This window comes from Rhincodon typus, chromosome 1 (assembly GCF_021869965.1).
Source record: "Rhincodon typus isolate 14 chromosome 1, sRhiTyp1.1, whole genome shotgun sequence".
Taxonomy (NCBI): Eukaryota; Metazoa; Chordata; class Chondrichthyes; order Orectolobiformes; family Rhincodontidae; genus Rhincodon; species Rhincodon typus.
Window position 1 is genome coordinate 94,376,426 of NC_063332.1, and position 12,162 is coordinate 94,388,587.

Here is a 12,162-nt window from a genome sequence, read left to right on the forward strand (position 1 = left end):
GTAAAAGAAATGAATTCCCCAGCGACTAGCAGAAAGAACCCATGCACAAGGTATGACATTTTAAAACTGTTGTCACAAACAAACAAAAATCTACAGAGATCGATCATTAATTACCTAATGCAACAAATTAAAGTACAGCACTTTCACATTGACTGATTGTTGCAATCGTGATATGTCTTATGACCCCCTTTAGTAGTGTGCTGCACTTCTGGCAGGCACCTAGCATTTGCAGGAGCAGTCACTACAATAACTGACAACTCTCCAGCAAGCTCGCTTCTCTTCATCATGCAAGGTCAGAATTTCCAGTGTCCTCAGAAATTGTTCCATCGAGCCCAAGTTGTCTGGATCCAGCTGTTTTTTTTTAATCAGTGAGGCCCACCTTAATGACAACCTGTTTATTAAATCTCCAAGAGACTTTTCCATTCCTTTCCCTTTCGAACAGAAAATGAACTTTCGCAAGCATGCTGCTTAGTGTTTATATAAATCAGTTCTTCTATGCTTCTTCACAGCGGTACCTTCACTCTCCCTGCCTCTCAAAAAGAATTGTCCTTCTTCTGTGAAAACGTGTTTCAATAGGTTTCTGTTTGAGTTTCTTGCCCCACGGCAACCAGATCACATTGGCACGTTTCCAGGTGAATTTGTTAAGTGTGTACGAGAAAATTTTCTGATTCAGTATGTGGATGTACCTACTAGAGAAGGTGCAAAACTTGACCTACTCTTGGGAAATGAGGCAGGGCAAGTGACTGCGATGTTAGTGGGGGGAGCACTTTGGGGCCAGTGACCATAATTCTATTTAAAATAGTGATGAAAAAGGATAGACCAGATCTAAAAGTTAAACTTCTAAATTGGAGGCAGGATGATTTTGACAGTATTAAGCAAAAGCTTTCAAAGTTGATTGGGAGCAAATATTCATAGGTAAAGGGATAGCTGGAAAATGGGAAGCCTTCAAAAAATGAGATAACGAGAGTCCAGAGACAGTATGTTCCTGTTAGTGAGAAGGGCAAGGCTGGTAGGTGTAGGGAATGCTGGATGACTAGAGAAATTGAGGTTTTGGTCAAGAAAAAGAAGGAAGCATACTTGAGGTATAGACAGCAGGGATCGAGAAAATCCCGAGAAGAATATAAAGGCAGGAGGAGTATACTTAAGAGGAAAATTGGGAGTGCAAAAAGAGGACATGCGATAGCTTTGGCAAATAGGGTTAAGGAGAACGCATCATGGACAAAAGAGTAACTAGGGAGAGAATAGTGTCCCTTAAAATTCAGCAAGGCCATCTATGTGTGGAACTGCAGGAGATGGGGGTAATACTAACGAGTATTTTTCATCAGTGTTTACTGTGGATAAGGATGTGGAACATAGAAAACGTAGGGAAATAAATAGTGACATGTCCATATTACAGAGGAGGAGGTGCTGTATATCTTAAAATGCATAAAGGTGGATATATCCCCAGGACTTGATCAGGTATACCCTAGAACTCTGAAGTGAGGGAAGAGATTACTGGGCCCCTTGCTGAGATATTTGTATCATTGATAGCTGCTGGTGAGGTGCCGGAAGACTGGAAGTTGGCTAACGTGGTGCCACTATTTGAGAAAGGTGGTAAGGAAAAGCCAGGGAACTATAGACATTAGTGCTGGGCCACGTTTTAGACTTTTGAGAGATAGGATTTACATATATTTTGAAAGGCAAGGACTGATTAGGTATAGTCAACATGGCTTTGTGCGTGGGAAATCGTGTCTCACTAATTTGATTGAGATTTTTGAAGAAGTAACAAAGAGAATTGATGAAGCAGAGTAGTGACACTGATCCATATGGACTTCAGTAAGGTGTTCGACAAGGTTCCGCATAGTAGACTAGTTAGCAAGGTTAGATCACGCGGAATACAGGGAGAGCTAGCCATTCAGATACAGAATTGACTCAAAGGTAAAAGACTGGAGGGTTGTTTTCAGACTGGAGGCCATTGACCACTGGTGAGCCACAAGGATCGGTGCTGGGTCCACTGCTTTTTGTTATTTATATAAATGATTTGGATGTGAACATGGGAGGTATGGTGAGTAAGTTTGCAGATGATGCTAAAATTGAAGGTGTAGTGGACACCGAAGAAGGTTACCTCAGAGTACAGCAGGATCTTGATCAGATGGGCCAGTGGGCCGAGGAGTGGCTGATGGAGTTTAATTTAGATAAATGTGAGGGACTGCATTTTGGAAAGGCAAGTCAGGGCAGGACTTATACATTAATGGTAAGATCCAGGGGAGTGTTGCTGAACAAAGAGACCTTGGAGTGCAGGTTCATAGTTCCTTGAAAGTGGAGTCACAGATAGATAGAATAGGAAAGAAGGCATTTGGTGTTCTTGCCTTTATTGTTCACTGCATTGAGTATAGGAGTTGGGAGGTCATGTTGCAGCCGTACAGGACATTGGTTTGGCCACTTTTGGAGTATTATGTGCAATTCTGGTCTCCCTCCTATAGGAAGGTTGTTGTGAAACTAGAGAAGGTTCAGAAAAGATGTACGGGTATCTTGCCAGGGTTGGAGGGATTGAGCTATAGGAAGAGAGTGAATAGGCTGGGGATATTTTCCCTGGGGCATCGGAGGCTGAGGGATGACCTTTTAGAGGTTTATAAAATCATGAGGGGCATGGATAGGGTGGACAGACAAGGTCTTTTCTCTGGGGTAGGGGGATTCCAAAACTAGAGGGGATATGTTTAAGGTGAGAGGGGAAAGATATAAAAGGCACCTAAGAGGCAACATTTTCAGGCAGAGGGTGGAGTGTGAAGGAATGAGGCCAGAGGAAGTGGAAGAGGCTGGTACAGCATTCAAAAGGCATCTGGATGGGTATATGAATAGGAAGGGTTTGGAGGGATATGGGCCAAATGCTGGCAAATGGGACGAGATTTATATAGGATATCTGGTTGGCATTGATGAGTTGGACCAAAGGATCTGTTTCTGTGCTGTACATCTCTAAGACTCTATACTGCTCATGATTTCACCATGCTGTTTCTGGAACATTCTGTTTCAACTCAAGTTAAAGGGGACATTTTAAAACGTAACTATGTTGTACCATACGAATGATTTTTTTCCATCATACTATTACAACACAACCAATTACAATAGTGTAAACATGTAACAATTGAATTGTTACATTTTGTACAGATATATTCAGTTTAGGAAGCCTGGTCAACGTGGATGAGTTGGGCTGGAGGGCTCTATGACTCTCTAAGTAACATTCTTTACTCTTTTACCACATTTCCCTGCTGAACATCTCATATTGGCAAAACTATGAGACATAATCTCTAATAACCGAACAGGGTTAAAGTCCAGCTTGTGTGAGCTGCCAGCAATAGTTTTTGTTTTTACTACTGGTTGATTTATTTCCTTTCAGTCTCTGCAAAAGATCTCTTTTTCCGTATAGTGTTACAGTGTTTTCAGGTCCTTAGGTAAAATAATAGACCTTGGTTCTCATTTTTCATGTTGCTTTTTAAAATCTGTATTGGATTGTGGAAAGTACACCTAGGGACTGTTGGTGCTGATGGGCCCAGAGCTTTTGCAGCTTATTCGGTCTGGTTAACTTTAGCAAGAATAGCATTGCAGGTATTAGTGGCTGTGAATTGGAATCCAAAGAGAAATCCTGGACAGAGTGTTTCTTATGCTCCAGACTCAGCAAATTATTTTGTTCTACTTCAAAATCAAATAACAACTTATAGTCAGAGTTTTCATTTTTTGAAACATACTCTGACCGCTCTATTCAAGTTTAAATTGCTGATCTCAATTTTCTGTCATGGCTATCTTTTTTTCATGGCTCTGTCTGTTGGGGATAAAAAAGGTTCAACTGGACATGCATTTGAAGTGTTAGGAGCAAATGAATTCACCTCATCCTGTTTTCATTCAAGGTTATTTTTAACCTGAAGTTCTATGACTTAACCCTTCAGCTGACTTTTCTAGAAGACACATATCTATTAGCCCTGCTTCTTTCTATGCAAAAGAACTTCTCTTTAGCTGTTTTGTAAACATTGTTCAGGATATTTTTATATCAGTTGGGGAAGCTTGATTATTCCTTTTTATTTAGCTCATAAATGTTCTTAAATTCTTTTTGCTTTGTGTCCTCTGATTGGCTTCAAGCTTTGTCTAATTCCCTTCCAGCAAGATTTGATGCCTCATCATTTTGAAGTATTAACTTACTTTTAAGAACATATCTCCTTCTTTACAGGTATATTATGTTGGGATTCAATGGATACTTTTTGTACTCTCCTTCAAAGCGTTGATTTCTTTTGTTTCATAATTTGCTCCAAGTACTGTTTATATCTGCTTTCCCACACCTTGCTCATGTTTGTCATGTGTTTTAATTCAGATAGCTTTAACTCATCACCTGTTGCCTTGAACATTTTTCTTTTCAACCTGATGCTCCAGTATCATTTTAAGATTGATCTTTGGTCATAATTCTCACAGCAGACTTACAGAAAGAGATAGTAAGAACTGCCGATGGATCTCAGACTTACAGAAAGCCTGGGATTCTTTTAGGTCATTCAGATTTTCTTTACAACTTTTTGGTTTTCATAATCTCATTGGGCTTCCCCAAAATTACTGGAGACAACAATATCTTATCTCCAACCAATTGATTTCCTAATTTAAAAGAATCCACACCGTCAATAGGCAAACTATGAACCACACCAACATTCACATGACTGGTAATTAAAGTGCATTTTAATTTAACTCATACAAAGAAATAGATAACAAAATTCCAACACTACCCTGTAACAATCTATTTTTATTCTGTGAATTTTCTAGAGGGTAATTCTCATCAATTGCCAACATCAGTGACTGTGCTGTTCCTGTATCATTAAGAATAATAATTACCTTTTGCCACAACGAGAGGGCACTTCACCATTAAACAGAAAACTTCTATCATTTTCTGCACCCTAATCCACTGTAATACTAAACACAGAAGAACTATTAGCTTGTCATAACCTTCACTCACTTGGACTGCATTTTCAGGAGGATTGCTGTGCAATCTTACAAATGCTACAGTTTTGCCTTTTAATGTCCAACATCCAGCCTTTACTGGCATTGTTTTATGATGAAGATAAGATGTTAGTCTTTTCAATCAAATTTATCCTCCAGGTGGTCTCTCATATTACTCTGAGGAAGGTCTGTTTCTTCCCTGGGACATTTTCCTCATTACCATCAGAATTTTTATATCTCCAATAACAAAAGTTTGTTATTAAAATGTTTGTGAGACAACTTACCATCAGTCTGACATTACTATTGTTCTCCTTATCTCAGAGACTTTACGGTCTTCCTGGTGGGACCTTATTCACATAAGTTCCTATTTTTAAATTCTTCCATCAGAACCATCTCCCTTAGTTTTTAAAGTCTTGTTCAACCTTCATCGACAGATACTATCTATCAAAAATAATGTCCTTTTCTTTAGAGATAGTAAGAACTGCCGATGCTGGAGTCTGAGATAACACAGTGTGGAGCTGGAGGATCCCGACCCAAAACATCTGCTTTCCTGTTCCTCTGATGCTGCCTGGCTTCCTTTTCTTTAGCGTGTTCTGCAAAACTCTAGCTCTGTTTATTCCTTACTTTTAAAAACATTTGTCTATAAACGTCTCGCGCTGACTCAAAAGCATTGAGAACGACACCTTTTACTGTATCATAATCACAAGACTGTTCAGTGGAAAGAGATGGTTGCACCTGCAAAACTTTTTCTTGAATCCATTCTGCTGTCAAATGATCCAATTTTCTTTCCGCCACTAGAGTCATGGCAATTTTCTCAAATGAGGTAAAATACATTTTAACTCTATCCGCAGCAAAATTAGCCACTAAATGAATGCTGCTCATCAGATCAAAGCCAAGCATTAATTCTGAATCTTCTGCAAGTTTTACTGCCAGCCCTGTTTGTTTAATCCAAATTTTTATTCGTTTGGTTCATATTTTCACACTTACATTTTGTCGTTAAAATCCAAGGCTTGCCTTTGCTTTTTCCTTTTCCTGTTTTGAACTTTTTCTTGCTCTCTTGGTATTTTAATTCAAAGTTCTGTATTTGTCTTTTTTTTCCCCTCTCTTTCAAATTCCATTTTTTTATTTCTCTTTTATTCTCAAATTGGATTTATTTCATTTATAATTTAATTGTAGCTAACTCAACATCTATCAGGATCACACTTTTCTCTTTTAGGCATTCATTCATGGAATGTGGACTTTACGAGAAAGGCTAATAATTATTGCCCATCCCTAATTACCCTCGAGAAGATTGTGGTGAACTGTATTCTTGAACCATTGCAGTACTTCAGTTGTAGGTACACCCTGAATATTATTAGGAAGTGAATTCCTCCTTTGATCCAGCAACAGTGAACGAACAGTGATAGTAATCCCAAGGCAGGATGGTGTGGGAGCTTGCAGGGGAACCTGTAAATGGTGGTGTTCCCACACTTCTGCTGCCCTTGTCCTTCTAGGTGGTGGAAGTTAAGGGTTTTGAAAGTGCTGCGTCGGGGTCTTAGAGAGCTATTGCACGTGATATATATTGCTACCACTGTACGTTGATGGTAAATGTGTTAGATTTGGACTACTTTCATTTGGACTACTTTATCTTGGATGATGTCAAGCTTTTTGAGTGTTATTGGAGCTGCACTCATCTAGGCAAGTGGGGAGCATTCCATCATACTCCTGACTTTTCTTTGTTGATAGTGGTCAGGGTTTGAGGATGCAGGAGCTGAGCCACTCACTACAGAATCCCTTGTTTCTGACCCACTGTGGTAACTACAGTATTTATATGGAGGGTACAGATCAGTTTCTGCTTAATGGTAACCTCTAGGATGTTGATTGACAAGAGGCAGTGGTTAGATTCTCTCTTGTTGGAGATTGTCATTGCCTGGCATTTGTATGGTGTGAATGTTACTTGCCACTTTTTGATTCCTGATGATTGAAGTGCTGATACAATTCTTCAACAGCCCCAAACTTTTTATCTCCTACTTTCAAATCATTGAGTTATACAGCACAGAAACAGACCCTTTAGCCCAGCTCGACCATGCTGACCCAGTTTCCTAAACTGAACTAATCCTAAATGCCAGCATTTGATCCATGTTCCTCTGTACCTTTCCTATCCATGTACCTGTTCAAATGTCTTTTAAATGCTTTGATTGTACTGGCCTCTACCACTTCTTCTGGCAGCTTGTTCCATATACGAATCACCCTCTGTGTGAAAAAGTTGCCCCTTCAGTTCCTTTTAAATCTTTCTTCTCTCACTTTAAACCTATGCCCTCTAGTTTTGGACTCCCCTACCCTGGGGAAAAGACCTTGGCAATTCACAATATCCATGCCGTCTTGATATTATAAACCTCTATAAGGTCACCCCTCAACCTCCTGCACTCCAGGGAGGCCTCTCCTTATAATTCAAGCCTTCCAGTCTCAGTAACATCCTTTTAAATCTTTTTTGCATTCTTTCCAGGTTAATAACATCCTTTCTATAGCAAGCAACCAGAATTGTATGTAGTAGTCTAAATGTGGCCTAACCAATGTCTCGTACAGCCGTATCATGACATCCCTACTCCTGTACTCAGTGCTCTGACCAATGAAGGCAAGCACGCCAAACCCCTTATTCACCACCCTGACTACCTGCAATGCCACATTCATGGAACTATGTACCTGCATCCCTAAGTCTCTCTGTTCAACAACACTGCCCAGGGCCCTACCATTAACTGTGTAAGTCCTGCCCTGATTTGTCTTACCAAAATGTAACCCCTCGCATTTACCTAAATTAGACGCCATCTGCCATTCCTTGGCCCAGTGATCAAGATCCCTTTGTTCCCTTAGTTAACCTTCTTGACTGTCCACTGTACTAAGTTAACCTTTTCAAACTGTTTCATGGCACTAACAGACTTGCTCACTCCTACCAAATATGCGTAAGCGTTAAAAGTAACATTGTTGCCTTTTCACGGATGCAATGAATACCTATTTTAGCTGACATTTCTGACATTCAGGGATACAGAGAGTTAAAAGAGTAGTCAGATGGCAACATGCAATTCTGCCCAGCACTTGGTGAGGCGCTTGTTACAAGGATTTCTAAAGGTCACTCGGGAAAGTTGGGTCACGGAAAAGCAGTTCTCGATCTAGATACTTGGAAAAAGAGACAAAGAGAGGGCCAGACTGAATTTTGGAAGTGCTGGTTTTTAGTTATATTGCAGTGAAATTGAACTGTACTGTGTCAAGGGGCACAGTGAGAAGTCAAGAGCAGTTGAAAGCTTAGTGCAATCAGGACTCAGAAGTCATGGAGATTTGGGAAATTGGGAAGTTGGGTTGGCTGCAGTTGTGAGGGATTCGGAAGAAGCTGTGAGCATTAATTCATTAGTGCAGCTGAGAGAGTGAGGGTTGAAAAATCACAAGCAGTATTTGCTTCATACATCTGAGTTAGACTGGAACATAGGGAAAACCTGGGCTCAGTGAAGCTAACTGTTAGTGAAAATCTGGGCTTGTGCTCGTGAGTATGTTCTGGAGTGCAGTTTTGTTGTTCTAAGGACAGGTGGGTAAAGTAACAGAACAGAAGCAGTCATTTAGGCAGTCCATGATGGAATGGCTTTGGAAAGGTAGTTTCCAGACTAGATTGACAAAGTGTAAAATTGTGAAATTTAATGAGATTTGGTGATCCATTATGTATTTAGTGTCTTGGGGTAATCTGTATTTGTCATATTTGCTATTTGCTATTTGATGAGCGCTGTGGGTTGTGTGATATTACTCACATTTACCACATGTTAATTCTGCATGTTAGAAATAAGTTGTGCGTATGGTGTAAATTGTATTATTGATGTTACGTGTATCATAAAGTATTTTTGTTTTTTGAAAACCATGAAATCTTGTGGCTTCCCTCTCATGGTGAGTCCTGGATATCATCATTTCTCTCCTTTAAACGTTTAATTTGCATGACACCCTTTCATTCATATTTTGACCAGTGAAACTCAAACTGGACAAACTAGCAGCGTTAAAATGCAGGCTATGGCACAGATAGTCCTGATGCAGTCTGTCAGAAACAGTTAGAGCTGAAATTTAAATTGGACAAAATATGCAAAGTTATACAAATTGGCATAAGTCATGAATCAGCAAATATTGAGAACAAATTCTTGCTGAATGCTGCCCATAATTGAATTGGAATTACCTACAGAAGTTTTCTGAGTTAAGAGAATGATTTTTGTGCTGATGTACAAGCAGCACATGAGGTAGAATTATATTGTTATGACTCATCAAAAGTATGAGAAACTGTTATTGCACTGTTTGTGCCTTTGTAACCCAATCACAACATAAATATCTGACTTTTGGGTTTCTGTCCAATTGATAACCTGCACAGGTCAGTTTCAGCCGAAATAATTAAAGGGGAACTGCAAAGAAGAGAACTGAAGTATAAGTGGGGAATGAGAAAGCAGCTGTGTTATCACAGTTCCAGTGTGGCGAGCCTGCAGATGGCCTTACAGGATGGCCTGAACTGAGAGAGTCTGGTTTTGGACTGCAGGATCAGCATATGCACCAGCAGTCTGGGCTGGCTGACAGGCAAGGGCACTAGTGAATGGCTGTGGTGGGGAACGCGCATGCTCTACGTAGATTCCTCCTTTGAATTGACACTGAGTTATACAGGAAGCTGCTGGGAGATATCCTGCCGATGGACAGCAGGGAAAGCCTGACTCAGAGACTATGTGGCTATTGATTAGGTTAGCGACAGGAATGTAATGCCATGTTTTTCCATGTACTGGAAGAGGTTTATTTACCTAGTTAAAGCAAAGAAGCACACGTCATGACACGCTCAACTAATTCTCAATTATTGCACACCATACCAGACCATAGGGTTGCTCTCTCATTAGAAAGAGAGATGACTGGTGGTGGTTTAACCTGAGGGTCACCATGCCGAAGGTGATGGGAGAGATTGAAAAGAAGATTCCTTCATGATAACCTCAGGCAGTGCAGGAATTGAACCCTTACTATTAGTGTTACCCTGCATCATCCAGTCAACTGACCTAGTGTAGGACTGAGTGAAGTGATATATTTTGGTCGGAAGAATAAGGAGTCAATATAAAATAGGATACTTTTCTAACATGGGTAAAGGAGCAGAGAGGCCATGAGTGCACCAGTTGTTGAAGGTGGCAGTACAGGTTTGGAAAGAAGTTGAAGCTGATGTTTGGTAAACCTTTAAAAATCACTGGTTCAACTTTGACTTGAACACCATGTCCAATTCCATGCACAACATTTTAGTAGAGATGTGAAGGCATTGGGAAAGGTACAGAATAGTTTTATGAGAAAGATTCCAAGGATGAGGATTCTCAGTCAGACATAGCAAGAACTGCCAATGCTGGAGTTAGAGATAATACAGTGTGGAGTTGGAGGAACACAGCAGGCCAGGCAGCATCAGAGGAACAGGAGAGTTGACCCAAAATGTCAACTTTCTGGCTCCTCTGATGCTGCCTGGCCTGCTGTGTTCCTCCAGCTCCACAGTGTTATCTCTGAGCATTCTTAGTGACTTGAATAGAAGCTGGAGCTGTTTTGGAGGAGAGAATGTTGAGAAAATATTTGATAGTAATGTTCAAAATCATTTGGAGTCAGGACAGAGTAGATAGGGAGAGATTATTCCCATTAGCAAAAGGGTCAAGAACTAGAGCTCATTGATTTTAACGTGATTTGAGAATGAAGCAATGCTAATGGAATGAAAATGATTTTAGGATCTGGATTGCAATACCTGAGAAAGTGGTGGAAGTCAATTCTATTGTGGCTTTTAAAAGGAAATTGGATCATTGCCTGAAAGGGAAATAAACCATCAAGGTCACAGGGAAATTATGGGGGAGTAGGACTAGCAAAGTTGCTATTGGAGAGAGTCAGCATGGACAGAAAGGATGAATGGCCTGCTCTTGCTGATTACCATTTGTCAGAAAACCTTTCTCTTCTTTCCTTAACATTCTTCTGTTTAATATCCAGCCCTATGTCTGCTTAGAAAAAAATGGCCAGTGTACTATTTTTAAACCTCATTTTCAAATCTTGCCATTTTTTTCTTTCTGCTTAAAAGGTCACATCTCACAATAAAACTCATTTTTCTTTTTATTTCCTTTTGACAGTCTCATTCTCACTTGAATATCGCAGCCATGGAGTGATGTTTTATAAGAGCATAAATGTCATCCTTGAATTACAATAGCTGTTGACTCTGAAGCGTAGATTATCTGAAATGGGTCCAGTTTACACCCAAATAGTTTAAAGACAAAATTAGTTCTGGTGGAAATGGAACTATTTCCACTCAATTTTCTGAGATCTGCTCATGGTTGTAATCTTATACAATTTGAATTCTGTGTTTTGGTATTGTCAAATGGCAAATTGCACAAAAGTGAAACTATAAGGGAATTATGAAAAAAACATAATCCTCTTTGGGAAAGTTAAGAAGACATCACAACCAGGGTTTGCCAAATTTTACAGAGGAGACGACACACAAAAGGGAAAAAGAACCTTTGGCACTGTGCAGGTTAACCAAAGATTATAACCCTTCAAGGTTTGGTTTTAAATTTATCTCCAGTGCCTTGTACTCTCTAACACGACCTTGCCTCTATATTGTTTTACCCACCCCATCTCTGTTCAATATCTTATCAAGCAGTTTATAAACACAACCTGGCACCACATAGTTAACACATTATGAAACTTCAATTGCAGCTTACAAGAAGTATATCTATCCCTTTAAATAGTTGATCACTTACAGCAACCACTTCCCCCACACCCACTCTCTACTCAAACTGCTCCACATTTTGGATAGTCTTTGGCTTCAGGCTGCTACAGTCATGGTTCTGTCTGTCCTTCCAAAAGTCAATATCCTTATGTTCACAGGCAGCAATACATTGTGTCTATTTGATAACATCAGTTTCAGCAGATCCTCATTCTCTGTTTTGCTGGTCTCCCTTTATTCAGTGCATTATTGGTCATATCAATCCCATTCTGAGCCTGTATCTCACTACAAGTAACTGAAGTCTGGAGCAAACCGCCCTGACATTCCTCTTCCTCCCTTATGAGTTAGGCTGGCTGAAGTGCACACTCAAATGTGATGACTGTGTTGGAGAGATTCAAGATGGCAATATCTACTGTTGATGTGTTTACTTAAGATGGGTGTTCTGTACAAACTACATTGCAGACACACAAGATGCTCTGTCATATCCTAATTAC

The 12,162-nt window shown here is 40.0% G+C and overlaps 1 protein-coding gene across 1 annotated transcript in view; it reads left to right on the top strand.

Moving 5' to 3' along the window:
• Nucleotides 1–12,162, top strand: part of LOC109925625 (coiled-coil domain-containing protein 149) — a 135,275-nt gene that overhangs the window by 65,341 nt on the left and 57,772 nt on the right. The window lies entirely within an intron of this gene.